Source organism: Marmota monax, unplaced genomic scaffold (assembly GCF_021218885.2).
Source record: "Marmota monax isolate L192 unplaced genomic scaffold, Marmota_monax_Labrador192_F-V1.1 WCK01_AAM20220418_F8-fsc00031, whole genome shotgun sequence".
Lineage (NCBI taxonomy): Eukaryota > Metazoa > Chordata > Mammalia > Rodentia > Sciuridae > Marmota > Marmota monax.
The window spans coordinates 17,751,447-17,765,874 of NW_026695197.1; the positions used below are offsets into that span (position 1 = coordinate 17,751,447).

General features: G+C 41.7%; 1 protein-coding gene across 7 annotated transcripts in view; it reads right to left on the reverse strand.

Annotated features, from left to right (window-relative positions):
- The window catches only part of Smad2 (SMAD family member 2), an 86,782-nt gene extending 80,764 nt beyond the window's left edge, over positions 1-6,018 (reverse strand). The window contains exons 1-2 of one of the 7 annotated variants that reach the window (XM_046428302.1): positions 5,900-5,917; positions 5,509-5,594 (exon numbers count right to left, since the gene is read on the reverse strand). The gene's annotated coding sequence lies outside the window, so the exon portion shown is untranslated. Of the gene's footprint in view, positions 1-5,508; positions 5,730-5,853 lie in introns of those variants that run through there. The other 6 variants (XM_046428301.2, XM_046428304.2, XM_046428303.2 and 3 more) reach the window with 6 other exon arrangements.
- Positions 6,019-14,428: the final 8,410 nt, after the last annotated feature.

A 14,428-nucleotide genomic window follows, 5' to 3' on the forward strand; every position in this document is an offset into this window, starting at 1 on the left:
ACGGACCCTGCTGATACTAAAACATTTTTTTAAAAGAAAGTTGAGGGGCTGGGATTGTGGCTCAGCGGTACAGCGCTCGCCTAGAACGAGGCCATGGGCCCTGGGTTCGATCCTCAGCATCACATAAATAGATAAAATAAAAAATAAAGATACTTTAAAAAAATAAAAAGAAAAAAGAAAATTGGTCAATTAACCAACTAACATGAACAAGGGAAAAGGCGTGGGCACAGCTTCCACTGTACATTCATAAGCCTGATATAGTGGACTGCACATCAGATTCACCACCCCACATCCTGAAATGAAAGATGTTATTAAGATGGAACACTTTCTTAATACTTACAAGACCTTAAACATTATCTCTTTAGAGAATTTTAGGAAGTAGCTGCACATGAAAAATGAAGTTCACTTTTAAGCAAACTATGAGATCACAGACTTACTATGCTACTTCTTCCAATCAAGTCCTCTTTGACTTAAGAGACTCAAGGTAATGAACACATGGACTTCCAATGGTTCACTCAAAATTATTCTTCCTTACTAAATAAATATCTTAAACCTGACACTATCCTCTTTTCCCCAAAAAGGAAGGATTTTGAGCATTGTAGATTATTCGAAGAAATCCCAAGTTTTCAGATGCAAACTAGACAAAAGTCTATACTCACTCTCCACTGCTCCACAGTGCGGAGGCCAATATAATCTTAGATTTTGAAAAATTACAGATGGGGAAGAATTAGTGACAATTTCACAGTAAATTCACAAATTTTAGTAATAATAAAACATGTCAGGATTTAAGAGTACAAACATAGATACATATCTAAATTACCAAGCACCTGTCTTAACAGTGTGGCTCAGTTTCAACTAAACAGAATCACTCACACTCCAGAATGTGAGCCAAGCAGGGAAGTCACAGAATTACCCTAATAATGTCTAGCTAATGTGATCAAACTAGAGACATTGTCTAAATCCACCTGGTTTGGAAAAATTATATTCTCTCTACATCAAATTGCTAAATAGATGTTGAAAGCTACCTTTGAGATGTAAATCTAGAATCAGCACTGAAATATATCCTAACTGAATGCCTCATAATTATACCAAAATCATGTACAACCACAAGAATGGGAAGTTATACTCCATGTATGTATAATACATCAAAATACACTCTGTCATGTATACCTAAAAAGAATTTAAAATTTTAGAGAGTTCTTCATATTAAAAAAAAGTAACTATACCAATCTTTAGAAATAATCGAAATTGATCAGTGATAAGCAATAAGCCTCTGTGCATTCTTCAATGGAATAGGTTGTCTGCTTCTGTACTACTGCTAAAAATGAATATTTTTTTTTTTTTTTTTACTAACCAAGACTACCTATTTCAAGGTCACTAGTAATTATTTGATTAAATTATCAAAACTACTAATGGGCAAAAGACACAACACAGACTATGGCCAACTGTCCCCACTTACTCTACCCTGGAAATCTCTAGCACATTCTGTCTAAATGTGCAAGTGACACTGCTGCACACTGACAAAAAGAATGATTTACTCTGAAGAAAAGTTATGGCACAGGGTGTTGTACCACTAAGGTCATCCTTCTACTAGAGGCTAGCATGAGAATTTTCAGTCTGGAACCATGGTTCTCTGAATGGCAAAACAAAGGTGAAACATCTTGGTCACAGTATACTGTGGATCTTTCATGAAATAAGGCCTTTGCTATAGTACAATGCTCTAACCCCTTAAGAACTTCGGTTAATCATCCTGAATAACAACCTGAAGTATGTTGCGTAGATTACTGCACTCTTAAAAAGGTTTTCCCAAACATGACTTAAGCTAATTGATGAACATTCATTACTAGATTTTCAGGTCTGGTCCTGCACTGCATGGCCCCAGACATGCTAGTCAAGCTTTGAATATTTTTGTCTTGTAGATTACCTCTATTATCCTTACCAGGCTGTTATTTGTTTTTGTTGTTTTTGTTTTTTTTTTTCCTTACACGAAGCAGTAAGCTAACAGTTCCCCATTCTCCTATATACTCCCCACCACACCTCTGTTAAAACTTCCCACACTACCCATAATCTACTAGTTTCTAATCTACTGTGGGTTTAGAAGCCAGATAAACTTTGCTTGTTGGGAACATTTTAATAAATGCCAACAAGTTCTAACTAAGGATCTCAAGGACTCTCCTATAATTTAAGGTAAGACTGGGACAGTCTAGCTACCCCAGGCCTTTGCTGCTTAGTGTCTGCTTCTCAACAGCCTTTTACAATAGGTCAAGGATAAGAGTGTAGGCAAATCATTTAGATCAGAAAGAGTCTAAATTACAAAAACCCACAACTAGAAGAGAGGAAGAGATTATTTGGGAAGGCCCTATGTCTCAGGCAATGTTCTAGGTACTTTAACCACGAATACTGAACCTCCATAATAACCATAAGAAAAAGACATCATTACCTCCATTTTCAGTCAGAAAATCCAGACTCTGGAGTTAAGTAATTTACCCATTATTGTAACCAAGAAGCCACATATTAGCCTAAGATTCAAAATCCAAGGCATTTCCCCTACATCAGATCCCCAATTATTCTTGATTTAATTATTTTTACGTATTACTCCTCATCCTTTCACTGGAACCTGACTAACTGAAGTTTGCTTTCTTTCCTTTACCATTTTCTATAACTAAAGGGCAATGGTTAACCAAACGGAGGCTTTATCAAACTTAGCTCCACCGCTGTACATCTGTTCACCAACAAACACCTTTCTGAAAAACTGGCCCTATCTTCAGTATATAGACTGCAAAAATGGTGACAGGTGTAACACAAATTGTTCCCAGTGATACTGTTAACATTTCAAATCTTCCCCACTTCTGTACATTTGACAGAAAGCAGTACATTTTAGGAATTGGCCCAATAATGAATTCACTGCATGCTTCTCCAATCTGTACACTAATACAATTAATTTTCTTATGCTAACCACTGGGGATTAAAGCAAGAGACGTGAGAAGTTACTACTTTCCTAATTCCATTAAGAACAGAGGTGTACTTGTTTACTGTCAGAAGCTTTATTACTTAGACCAGGGCCTGACACAGAAAAAGCTGTTTCATTGAATAAATGCTATTTGTCCAATAACTACAAATTAATTGTTAAATAAATGTGTAACCTCTCCTGAACTTGTTTTGAAATCCTTAAATTTCACATCTTCTGATATACCTTTGTAATACTTAGTGGAAAGCATCTTTCCCCTTACAGAAATAAAGGGCCTTAACAAAACAACAACAACAAAAAACCTCTCCTACCAAAAGGCAAAGAATCTAAAAACACATGCCCCTTTCCACCCTCTAAAAATGATTCTTGTCCCAAGAGTATGAACAAACCTCCATCTGCCAGACTCCACTATATACAGCCTTTATATACATTATACAAAAATGCTGCTACAAAACAGTTTCTGGAGTTCTAAAGCACAATACCAACAAAATCAAAAGCAAACAATAAGGAAAACTTTTACACCTAAAATTTAAAATTGACAATATTTACAAAACATAAAAATTCAAAAGGTCCTTAACCAGCAGTTTATGCAGCTAAATTGTTTTACTTACAATGTAAAAGCTTCAATCTCAATTCGAAGTAATAAGACTATGACATTATTCTAATATTTACAATATGAAAATATAAAAGGCACCTATTGCTCTTTTGAGTAGAAACAACCTTTGTTTCTGTTAAGGAGAACTGTTGAAATACACTAAACCATCCCCACTCTTCTAACTCCAGAGTTAAAATACCTACCACACCTGACAAACCACAATCAGGAAATTACCCAGCAGTTTCTTATGAGACTATTACTTCACAAATCTTACAGGTTGTATAGAGTTAGATACAGGTAAGTTACAACCTTGATAAAACAAATTTTGTTGAAGAACTATACTGTTAAATCACAGGTGTAGCTACAAAGTACAAAAAACACACTGTACTAGCAATTTCTTACAAAAAAAAAAAAAAAGAGAGAGATATAAAGTGGGTGTTTGCAACCACACTACATCAATTAAACCTAGCCAATGGATTTCCCTAAACTCAAATAAATCCACAAGATTTTAACATGAAGACTTTAAGTTGGCACCTTAGAAAAGCCCAAGTAAGCGAACTATTTATATTTACCACTACCACAGCTAAATTATAGCAAAAACTAAGGAACTTTAAAAATAAAATCAGTGTTATTTTCTGAATTTAATGTGAACATTTGCTAAATGATCTTTTGAGAGAAAATTATTTAAATATTCTATATCATTTCTTAAAGCAAATGAAAAAATTCTCAAACTGATACTTTCATGAAATCCATTTTACATTCCTCCCATCTCTGCTACTTTTGCTGTACTGACTCTCACATCAAAAACCTTCACACTTCATTTAACTGTTGGCCAACACGTCTCTTTAAGAAGGAAACTTCTAAAACAAAGGGATCAAAAGTTAAATAACAGCAAATACATGTTTAACATAACAGCAAATTTATGCTCCTATTAAATGGCTTTCTTTGAGCTTATCAGTGGTATACATTCAATTCATATGAAATCATGTGAGAAAATTAAAAGGAATTTTGGAAATCAATTCATATTTCAGGAACCATTTTTGAAAATTACTCCACGTAAGTTTACACTGTTTTACACACGTAGTTTTAAAATTTTTAAATGCCACAATTTAGGATGATCCAAACTGTTTAGCAAGCAATTTTTTTACATTACTGACCAAAAAAAAAAAAAAAATGCTGCTTCCAAATTCGTTTTACCCGGATTTTTAAAATAAAGCTTTGATTGACAACCAAATGAGTAGCAGTTAGCTTTTATGTCAAAAGGAATAACAAAACCAACCTAGGTGTTGTTTTCCTTTTGTCTAAGGATCAGAAGGAAACCATAACCATGAAAGGGTAAGTAAAAGACAAAAGTACCTGACCTAAGGGCAGTGTTCCTCAGAAGAAAACAAAGTAATTCAAGCTGCAATTCTGAAAACCAAGTTTGAAATTGGTGAAATCAATCAGCGTGCTTTCTAAAGGCATGTGATTTAAAAAAAAAAAAAAAAAAACTAATAGGCTGCACCCACCGAGCAACTTTCACAAGTGCTTTAAGGATGGTCCCCGCAGAGTATCAGCGTGAGCGCGTCTGTGTGAGTGTACACAAACTATTCAGCACCCACGACTATTATGGTTAACAAAGGTTACAGGACGGGGAAAAGTGGAAGCAAAGTAGCACACGCTCCAAACTCGGCTTCCCAACTCCTGCAACAAGAGTTCTGGCCCTTCGGCTTTGGAAATCAGAACCAGAAAGTGCCGAGCGTGAGAGCCGCGCAAGGGAAGGGAAGAGGGGGTCCGCCCGACCGGGCTAGGCTGGGGCGCAAAGCCCCTTCCCCCGGCGCCGACCCCGGCCCGCGCGCCCACGGCCCCGCCACACCCAGCCCCCACCCGCCGTGACCATGTGACACGCCGGCCGCGGCCGCACACAAACACACCCCTGCGAGGCCAGTGGGCGCCCAGGCTTTACCTGCACCGAGGCGCCAGGTCCCGCCCTGTCAGATCCGGGGGGCCCGGGACCTTTTGTTCCTTCCTCTTCCGATGGGATGGAGGGGGCTGGGAGGGGAAGAGGGGAATGGGCGATTGAAGGCGGAACTGACAACACTCTCGGCCGCAGAGCCCCCGCCCCCCGGCCCGTGCCCGGCTGGGGGCCCCGGCGCACAGGGAAAGGAGGACGGGCGGGCGCGCGGGGAAGGGGCCCGGCCGCCGCCCGCGGAGGAGGGGGTGGGGACGCCCGCCGCCCCTCCTCCCCTCAGGCGCGCGCCCGCCGCCCCTCCTGGCGCCCGCACGGCCGCGCCCTCGCCCGCCGGCCCACCTCCGCTTCCGCTCTCCGCCTCGCCCGCCGGCCGCAGCGCACCCACCTCCGGGCGGCTCGCTCGGCGCTCGCGGGCTGCAAGCTCGCTGCTCCTCCGCCGCCGCTGCCGCGCGGTAGACCCGCCTCCCACCCCGGGCCGCGAGCCCCGCCGATTCGCCGGCGCAGCCCCGGGGCTGGCACCCTGCCGCCCGCTGATTGGCGCCCCCAGCCGCCCGTTAGGGCGCGAGGCACGCCGGCCGAGCGCTGCGCGGAGCGCGCACGGAAGACGGAGGGAGCGGAGGAGGGAAGGAAGGAGGCCGGGCGCCGCGGGAAGGGCCGGGGGCCGAGCGGTGCGCGGGGAGTCGCGGGCCACCGCCTCCCCACCTCCCTTTGCCTTCGGCCCGCTCCGCCTCCCAGCCGGACCGGCGGCGCGCGCAGCCAATCGGCGCGCGGGGGAGCTCGGGGTGTGAGCCGCGCGTCGGGGGCCTCGAATCGGAAGGGAGACGTAGCTCGCTGATTGGTCCCGCCTCCCCCGTCGAACGTGAGGCGAGGCGCGGCCGCGCGGGGTGGGACGCCCGCGGTTTCGCTTGAGTTGGTCTTCGGCGCGCTCCCATAGGGGTTGGGGAGAGAAGCGGGGATTTAGGAGGACCGAGAGCACGACGCCTCTTCACCACCTGACCCCGAACCCCCTATGGCTATCAGCGCCATTGGGTGGGGCCTTCCCGGGACAGCCGCTTCGTCTGTTATCCGTCGTGAAGCCGGGAGTGAACACGTGCTTAGTCCCCGGGGAGACCTCGCGCCCACTCGAGAACTAGACGCGCCTGGAGCAGAAAGGGTTCTGGAGAAGCCCGGTGCCGGGCGCGTGCAGGGCGAGCCCTTCGCAAATGAGTGGGCGGGACCCTCGTGCTGGAGACGGGGGCGGGGCCAGGTTGTAAATAAGCCAGGACCCGGGGTCTTTCCTGCGCGTTCTGAGACTAGTGTACGGGAGATGCCAGGGAATTTTCCTCAACCTGAATCTTGGTCGCCGCACAAGTAAAAGTACTATTAACAGTGCATGCTCCAGGTGGTCATCGTGAAGTCTAAAAGATGAGCGCTTTGCTGTATTGCCTTAATTGCTTATCTTCCCTAACGTTTCTACTGTTCAGAGGATGTTCCCAGGCCCCAACTTCGTATGTTTGCCCTACAGGAGGCAGGCAGCAAGGCCCGAAAATTACAGCTGCGCCAGGGAGGTTGTTGGTTTTTAAAAAGTTAGAGACACCCAAGCCCCTGCTGACAGAACATTAAGCCCAACTAATCATATCAGGTATTAAGCACCTACTGTGTCAGGCAGAACTAAGGAGGTCTCATACAGGTAGTTGGTGACAAGGACGGGCCTAGAGTACAGTTTTCTTAGCTGCCCATTCAGCACTTATTCCTAGGTACTTGATAAATTGCCTAGGAGAGTCTAATTAAGCCGGAAAGCAGCATGGGCAATACAAGTCTGTAATCAGGAAGTACCGAATGAGTATTCATAGCAGTAAGAGTTTTTGAAGTCTATTCCTTCTCCTCAGATATGAAGATATTCCAGAGGAGGGCGTCTTCAAATGGACCTTGAAAAATATTTGGCTATTCCCTGAGTTACAGATTTTCCAGGTGTTCTTTCAAAATCTTCATTTCTACTGTGTGTCTTCAAACACAGAAGTACTACTTGGGGAGGTTGTGATAAAGAGCACCAACCCTGGACCTAAGCCAATTGTAGTTTTGAATGGAGCTCTGTTTCAGATCTTTAGCCAAGTGGAGCTCACTTGAAGTGATAACTACTTAAATATAGTTGTGTGATGATGAAATAATGTGAAAATGCATAGCACAGGACTTTGAAATTAAAGGAACATCAACATCATTAACTTTCCTCCATTTCTGTTGCATACAGACTTGCGGAGATGAATCCACTCAGCAGAAATTTTCCTTGAAAAGTTTTCTTCCAGGGTATTTTCCTCTCTTGTCACTTTAGAGGCAGGCCTAATAATCCTTTCTAAAAAATAGTTTGTGACAGGGTCCCAGGAAGCTAAAGGGTGCAGCTGAGTCACCTCCAGTCACCACCTTCCAAAGCCACTGAGGAGAACAGGACCAAGTCTGTTCAAGTCTGTTCCTTGAAGTAGGAAACTGGTTCAGGCTTTAGGTCCTTTTTCATACTGATGATAAGTCGTCAGGTTCAATATGAAATGGACTATTAAAAGCTACCTTGAGTCACAAATATTTTCCACTGTGTGGATTGGTGTGTAGGAATAGAAACAAAAGCAGGGTTAGATGAAATTTCAGAAGTATCTGCTCCTAGAATGAGAATTAGTTACTTTGGGGTATATTAATTCAGTGTGTAATATGCCTGAGGTCTTTCTTAGACCATCCCTCAAAAGTTTCAGATTTTGAGTCTAACTTCCAGGTAGGAAACCTTCCAAGATCTAGAAGATTGAAGAAGAGGGGCAGTCTGGCTACTAATACACTCCCCCAAAGGGCATAGAAATGGGAACATGCCTACTGTCCCTCAGCTGGAATGCATCTAGCCCAAAGTGGGTCAAGACAGAAACTGAAGGCACATAGAGCAGGGATTGCCATGGCAACAATCAGCTTGGAAATCCACCAGGGTACCTGAAGATCCATCAGTAGGTCCCTATTGTATAAATTATATTGAGTGAGTCTGGTTTTTGTATAGATAAACAACAAATTTAACCCTTTATTACTCTTGCCACTGAAAAATCAGTTAAGCCTGAATCAAGTCAGAATCATTTAAAGGTACTTAAATGCACTAGAAAGACATAAGAAAAATGATAATCCTGATTACTTCTGGAAAGAGCCTGAGGATCATGAGTATAAAACTTAAAATTTATAATTAGCTCTCCTGTTGTTTGGTGGGTTTTTTTTAATTTTTTTTCAATATTTATTTTTTAGTTTTAGCTGGACACGATATCTATATTTTATTTTTATGTGGTGCTTAGAATCGATACCCATGTCTCACGCATGCTAGGCGAGCACGCTACCACTTGAGCCACATCCCCAGCCCCTGTAGTTTGGTTTTTAAAAAATATTCATATGTTGATTTTTCAAAAGGCAACTCATCTTCTATCTCCTGGTAAAACTGTAAATCCCTTCCTGGCTACCCCATCCCAAATCTATATCACTTTATCTATGCCTTTTTTTCTAAAATATACTTTTGCAATGACTTCGCTTTGATAATTTTTTGACCCATTAGTTTAGTCCTGAGCAGTTTCTTAGCTTCTCATGTGTATAGTTTGTCTCCACATCTAGATTGTAAGTTCCTGAAGGCCAAAAACACCTTATTCTCGGTTGCCTTTTTACACCCTTACCAAAATATTAAGGAACTGAAGAAAGGTAAAATACAGCATTTGTACTGTGGGGAGAGGGAGGGCGGGGATATGGTATGTGCAAGTATTCTGCACCTCATCCTTCCAGTTTGTAATTAATACAGCTCCTGGGTCTCCGTGCTCTGTTTGCTCATCCTGGTGGAACTAAGTTGCAGTGAGCATTATTACTTCTTACAGGAAAATTCAGTTATTTCCAACTGAAAGGACAACCATTACATGAGATAACCTGAGTAAACAGAGAACAACTTAGGTAATTACTTTTATTGTAAATGATAATGAAGAAATCCAGCACCAGCTGGATTTATTCATCAATACAATGAAATTTCATATTTGTATGAATTTATGTAGAGAATGTGGGCAAAGGCCTCTCTCTACACAGCACACACACTCCTTATATGCAAGCTTCTGCTAAAAATAGTATTTAACATCTGATGGGAATGCTGGAGACAAGAACAAGGCATGTCCAAGAAGAAACATTAAATTCAACAGGTATTCATTTGGTATCTGTAATGTGCCTACCACAAAAGTATTGGTTGATCATAGTGTAAAACTCATTCTTTGGCCAAAGTCAATGAAGAAAATGAGACATACTAGTAGAGTTTTGTTTTGTTATTTTTTTAGAATTAAAAAGGAAAGAGAAGTTACTCCGGGTGAAATAAAAATATATGACAAAGCAAGTTTTTTATATCTCATTATTCTCCAAGTGTCTGTTGATGTGTTTCTTGTCTGTACATTTAAATGATCATTGGTAAATTTCTTGTCTATGCATAAATGATCATTGGTAAATTGATCATTGGATAACTAATCCAATGATTATTGATATATTACTTAGAAAATGTACAATTCCAATGTAACGAGCACTCCCAAGATGACATCTAAATATTATCTGAGATCTACATATTTTGGAAAAAGACTAAACTAGGTTCAATATCTAAATCCTTAAAGAACAGTATACAAACTATTAAAAGTTCTGTTGTGAGGGAAGATAATATGGTAGTCATATGTCAACAAAAGGGTCTTAATGCCTTGATAATAATCGCCTGTGTGTGATAATATTGACTGAGCTAGGCTGCTGCCAGGCAGAATAAGTGTATGAAGGTCTAATACTCTTGGAAAATTTTAAGCATATTAGCATAATTGCTCTGATGAAGACTGAAGAGCTTATTTAACATAGCTGATTACAGTAGACAATAGATGCATAATAAGTGCCCTAATAATTGAATTAATGAGCCCCAATTGTTTATCCTTACTATAAACAGTCCTTAGCTATGAAAAAGACCTTGCTGAAGTAGTCTGACAATTGCGTTAGCTGAGGAGTGGCCAGAATATAATTAATAGTGGGAGAGAGCCAATTACTATTGGGTCTTAAAGATTTCAATGGTGGGTTTCAAGGGACAAATTGTTTCCCGACACAGAGGTTTCTTATCAGCTCCTTTTGCCTTCATATAATCATGGAGCCTGATTCAGTATTGTTTTACAGTTACGGAAACAGAAGCTGGGGCTTCCCCAAAGTCCTATGACCACATAGTGCCTGGGATTATGAACATAATATCTTCTTTATCTGCTCTGGCAGTGTTCACTAACTCGTCTCCCTATCACTTGTCTACACTCAACTGTTCTGAATCTTTGCCACTTTTCAGTATCCCAGTTCCTTTTACTTTTATGTCTGTGTCCTCACCAGCTATTTCACAGTGAAAATAGAGGCAGATTTCCTCCTCTAATGATAACCCTCTAGTGATAGAGAAATGGATCTGTTTCCAGATATATCCTTCCAGCCACTTCTGTGAAGCCTTCTGGAGACAGCTTTTTCCTCTGTTCCTTTGACCCTCCCCCTAGTGTATATTAGCATCCCCCCAACACACACATGTAATTTGAAATTTTTTCATCATATATAGACATATATGTATACAAATAATTTTTCATTCCTCCCCACTAAATGTAAGCTTTGCAAGAGCAGGAAGCACGTCTGCTTTGTTCCCCACAGTATCCCTAACAAGCACCTCTGGTTGGTTCACCACAGTATCCTTAATTCAAACATACGTGGTGTGATGGAATTCAATACTTTTTTTTTTTTAATGAATGGGTAATTTTTACTCAAATTCACTCAGATTCAGCTTGGGAAGACTGAACTAATCATTTTCTTCTGTTTTCCTATCTGGGTGTGTCTTAGCCTGTATCCCAGAGCCTGGGGCAAGGATTGATTGCTGGTGTCTTATTGGGACACCAAGGCAGCAGTAATAAGAGTAAAGAAGGAAGAATGGGGGACCATGCATAGTGGTATACTGTTTCAGGACAGGCCTTGGAAGAAATATGGCCTGCCTCTTGGCAGATACACACACTTGGCCATTCGGGACATCTCGGGGTAGGCAGTATGGAGAAATCATGCCTTGGAACAATCTACAGAGGAAAAAATGTTATCACCATGTCTGCAATCTCCTTTCGGTTAAAGTTCATCTTCAGAGTTAAGTTTCCCTCATTTTCCATTGTGTTATCCATATTCTTTCATAGCCACTCAAAAAGCCAGGTTCTATGTCCTAGAGTCCAGAATGGGCAAAAGAGGAAAATTGTGGGCATGTGAATGGTTGGTCTCAGGCAGTCAAAACAGAAGGGACTTAAAATTAAGTCCCATGGTAGCAGGTGACACAGAGCAGTAGGACAAGGTCCCAGAAAATCTGCAAAGACACATAAACTGAGCCTGATATAATGGCACTGTTTTCATAGCAAAGTTAGGAACAGATTTGTTTTGTTCACTGCATGATACCCAGCATTCACCACAATAAGCACTAATCAATTTTTTTTGTTAAATTCCTGCATGCATACATAAAGGACATTACCACTTACCCAATCTACCTAAACAGAAACCTTGGAATCATCATCTTTCTTTGTCCTTAATTCCTATATAGTAAAATAAGGGCAAAATTCCTTTTGGCTCTACCTCCCCAGCATATATCAGATTCAATGGCTCCTTGCTAAGCTCACTGAACTGATTTAGACAATCATCTTTCATTGGAATTATTACTATATCTCCTTAACCTATCTTCCTAGCAGTTCTTGCTCCCCTCCAATTTATTCTTCCAATTGCCAGAATTTTCTTTTCATAATAGCATATTATCTAAATACAAATCTGATATCACTACCTTAAGTTAATCAATTTCCTTTTTTGTCCCAGGATAGAACCCAGAACCTTTAGCATAATCTAAAAGATTTGTCTCAGGCCACTCTCTGTAGATTCACATCTCAATATCTTCCACCTTGCTCTTCATACCCCAGCCAGACTGAACTCTGAACAATTCCCCCCAAAAAAGCCATGATTTGTTTCCCTAGGGTCTATTCTATGCTCTTGGTTCAGCTGGAATGTACTGCCCCTTAATACCTGAACAACCTCTTCTAATCATGCAAAACCATGTTTCCATGTTGCACCATTCATCTCTTGATCTCACACACATTCACACACACACACACGTTCAGTATTCATTATAAGAGGCAATGTTCTCCCTTCGGAGCAACAGAGGAAACTGATGTTGCCTGACTTCAGGAGAAAGAGAATTTGTAGAAAGGGTATTGAACACTTGACACAATTTGCTGGGAAGGCTGTAGAAACAGACTTGGTAACAAGCAAGAGGGCTGGGAAGCCCCCCAGGAACAGCCAAAATGCATCACAGCCTGTGGGGAGAGAGAGTCACCCCCAATCCACACAGACACCTCAGTTTTCACTTCTGATTCTGTGGCACTGGACACACACCACCCATCTCTCGCATTACCATCTGGGACCCAGCTCCTAGAATCCAGATGTCACTGCAGTGCCTACTATTGCCTCCAGAATGGATTCTCCACCAAACCTACTTTACATTCCTCGAGCTCCCACTTTGGAACCTGGGGCAGATCCATTACATTGACCAAGTTTAGCATATGCCCCCGGTTCTTCTTTGCAAGCAGGGCTGGGAAAGTAAGCAGCTGATATTTTTGGCTTCCATATTACAACTGGGATCTGCTTCTCTCCAGTAGCCATTAGGGAACTCTCCAAAGGAAGAAGTTGGGTGCTAGAGAACCCCCAAGTGATAAATGTCCACCATGTTCTCAAATGTATTCAATAAATAAATTGGGCTTTGACCTATGCAATGTTGTCTTTGGGGCACTAGGGATACAAAACTGAACAAAATGACGGCTTCATTCTCACTGGGATTGGTGTGGTCAAAAAGGTAGAAAATATCATCAAAAAGATGGAGAAATTGGAACCATCATATGCTACTGATGGGAATGTAAAATGGAGCAGTCATTTTGATAAAAAAATTTCATCAGTTCCTCAAAAGATGAAGCAGAGTGACCATATAACCTAGCAATTAACTCCTAGTTATATACCCAAGAGAAATGGACATGCACGTCCATGCAAACACTTGCACACATGAGCTAGGGTTGTGCTCAGTGGTAGAGCACTTTGCCTGGATGCGTGAGGCCCTGGGTTCAATCCTTAGTGCCACATAAAAATAAATAAATAAATAAAGGTCCATCAACTAAAAACAACAACAACAACCAAAAAAAAAAAATAACTTGCACACAAATGTTCACTGCCCAAAAATGGAAACAACCAAATATGTACCGTGAATGAATGCGTAAGCAGAAGTGGCAATCTATAGGATGGAATGTGAACCACCCGGGAGAAGGAATGAGGTACTGAGACATGCTCCCATATGGATACATCCAGAAATACTCTGCTAAGAGGAGGAAGCCAGTCACACAAGGTCACACGCCATTGTCACACAAGGCCACACACCATAAAACTCGATGAACATGAAACAGACAAATCAGTAACAACAGGAAGTGGATGAGTAGTTGGCAAGGGGTGCAGGATGGGGGGCAACTGCTCACAGGTACAGTTTTTCTTTCTGGGATAATGAAAGCCTTTTAAAATTAGATGGTGGCAATGACTTCACAGCTTTGTGAACGTGGTAGAAACCACTAAATTGTACACTTAAAATGAATGAGTTGTGTGGTATATGAATTATGTCTCAATAAAGCCATTTATTTGAAAAAATGAATATTTTGCAGTACTAGGTAAATATGATTTTTTGAAATGGTTTCATTTCTTCACAGAGCTGACATGCTTGCGGGAAAGCAAAGAGATAACAAGGAAACAATGTGACTTCATGACTTTTCATGGTGGCAAACCCTGCCTCCCTCCTATCCTCAAGATGGAAGAGGTCCCTTTACTTCTCTCTCTCTCTCTCTCTCTCTCTCTC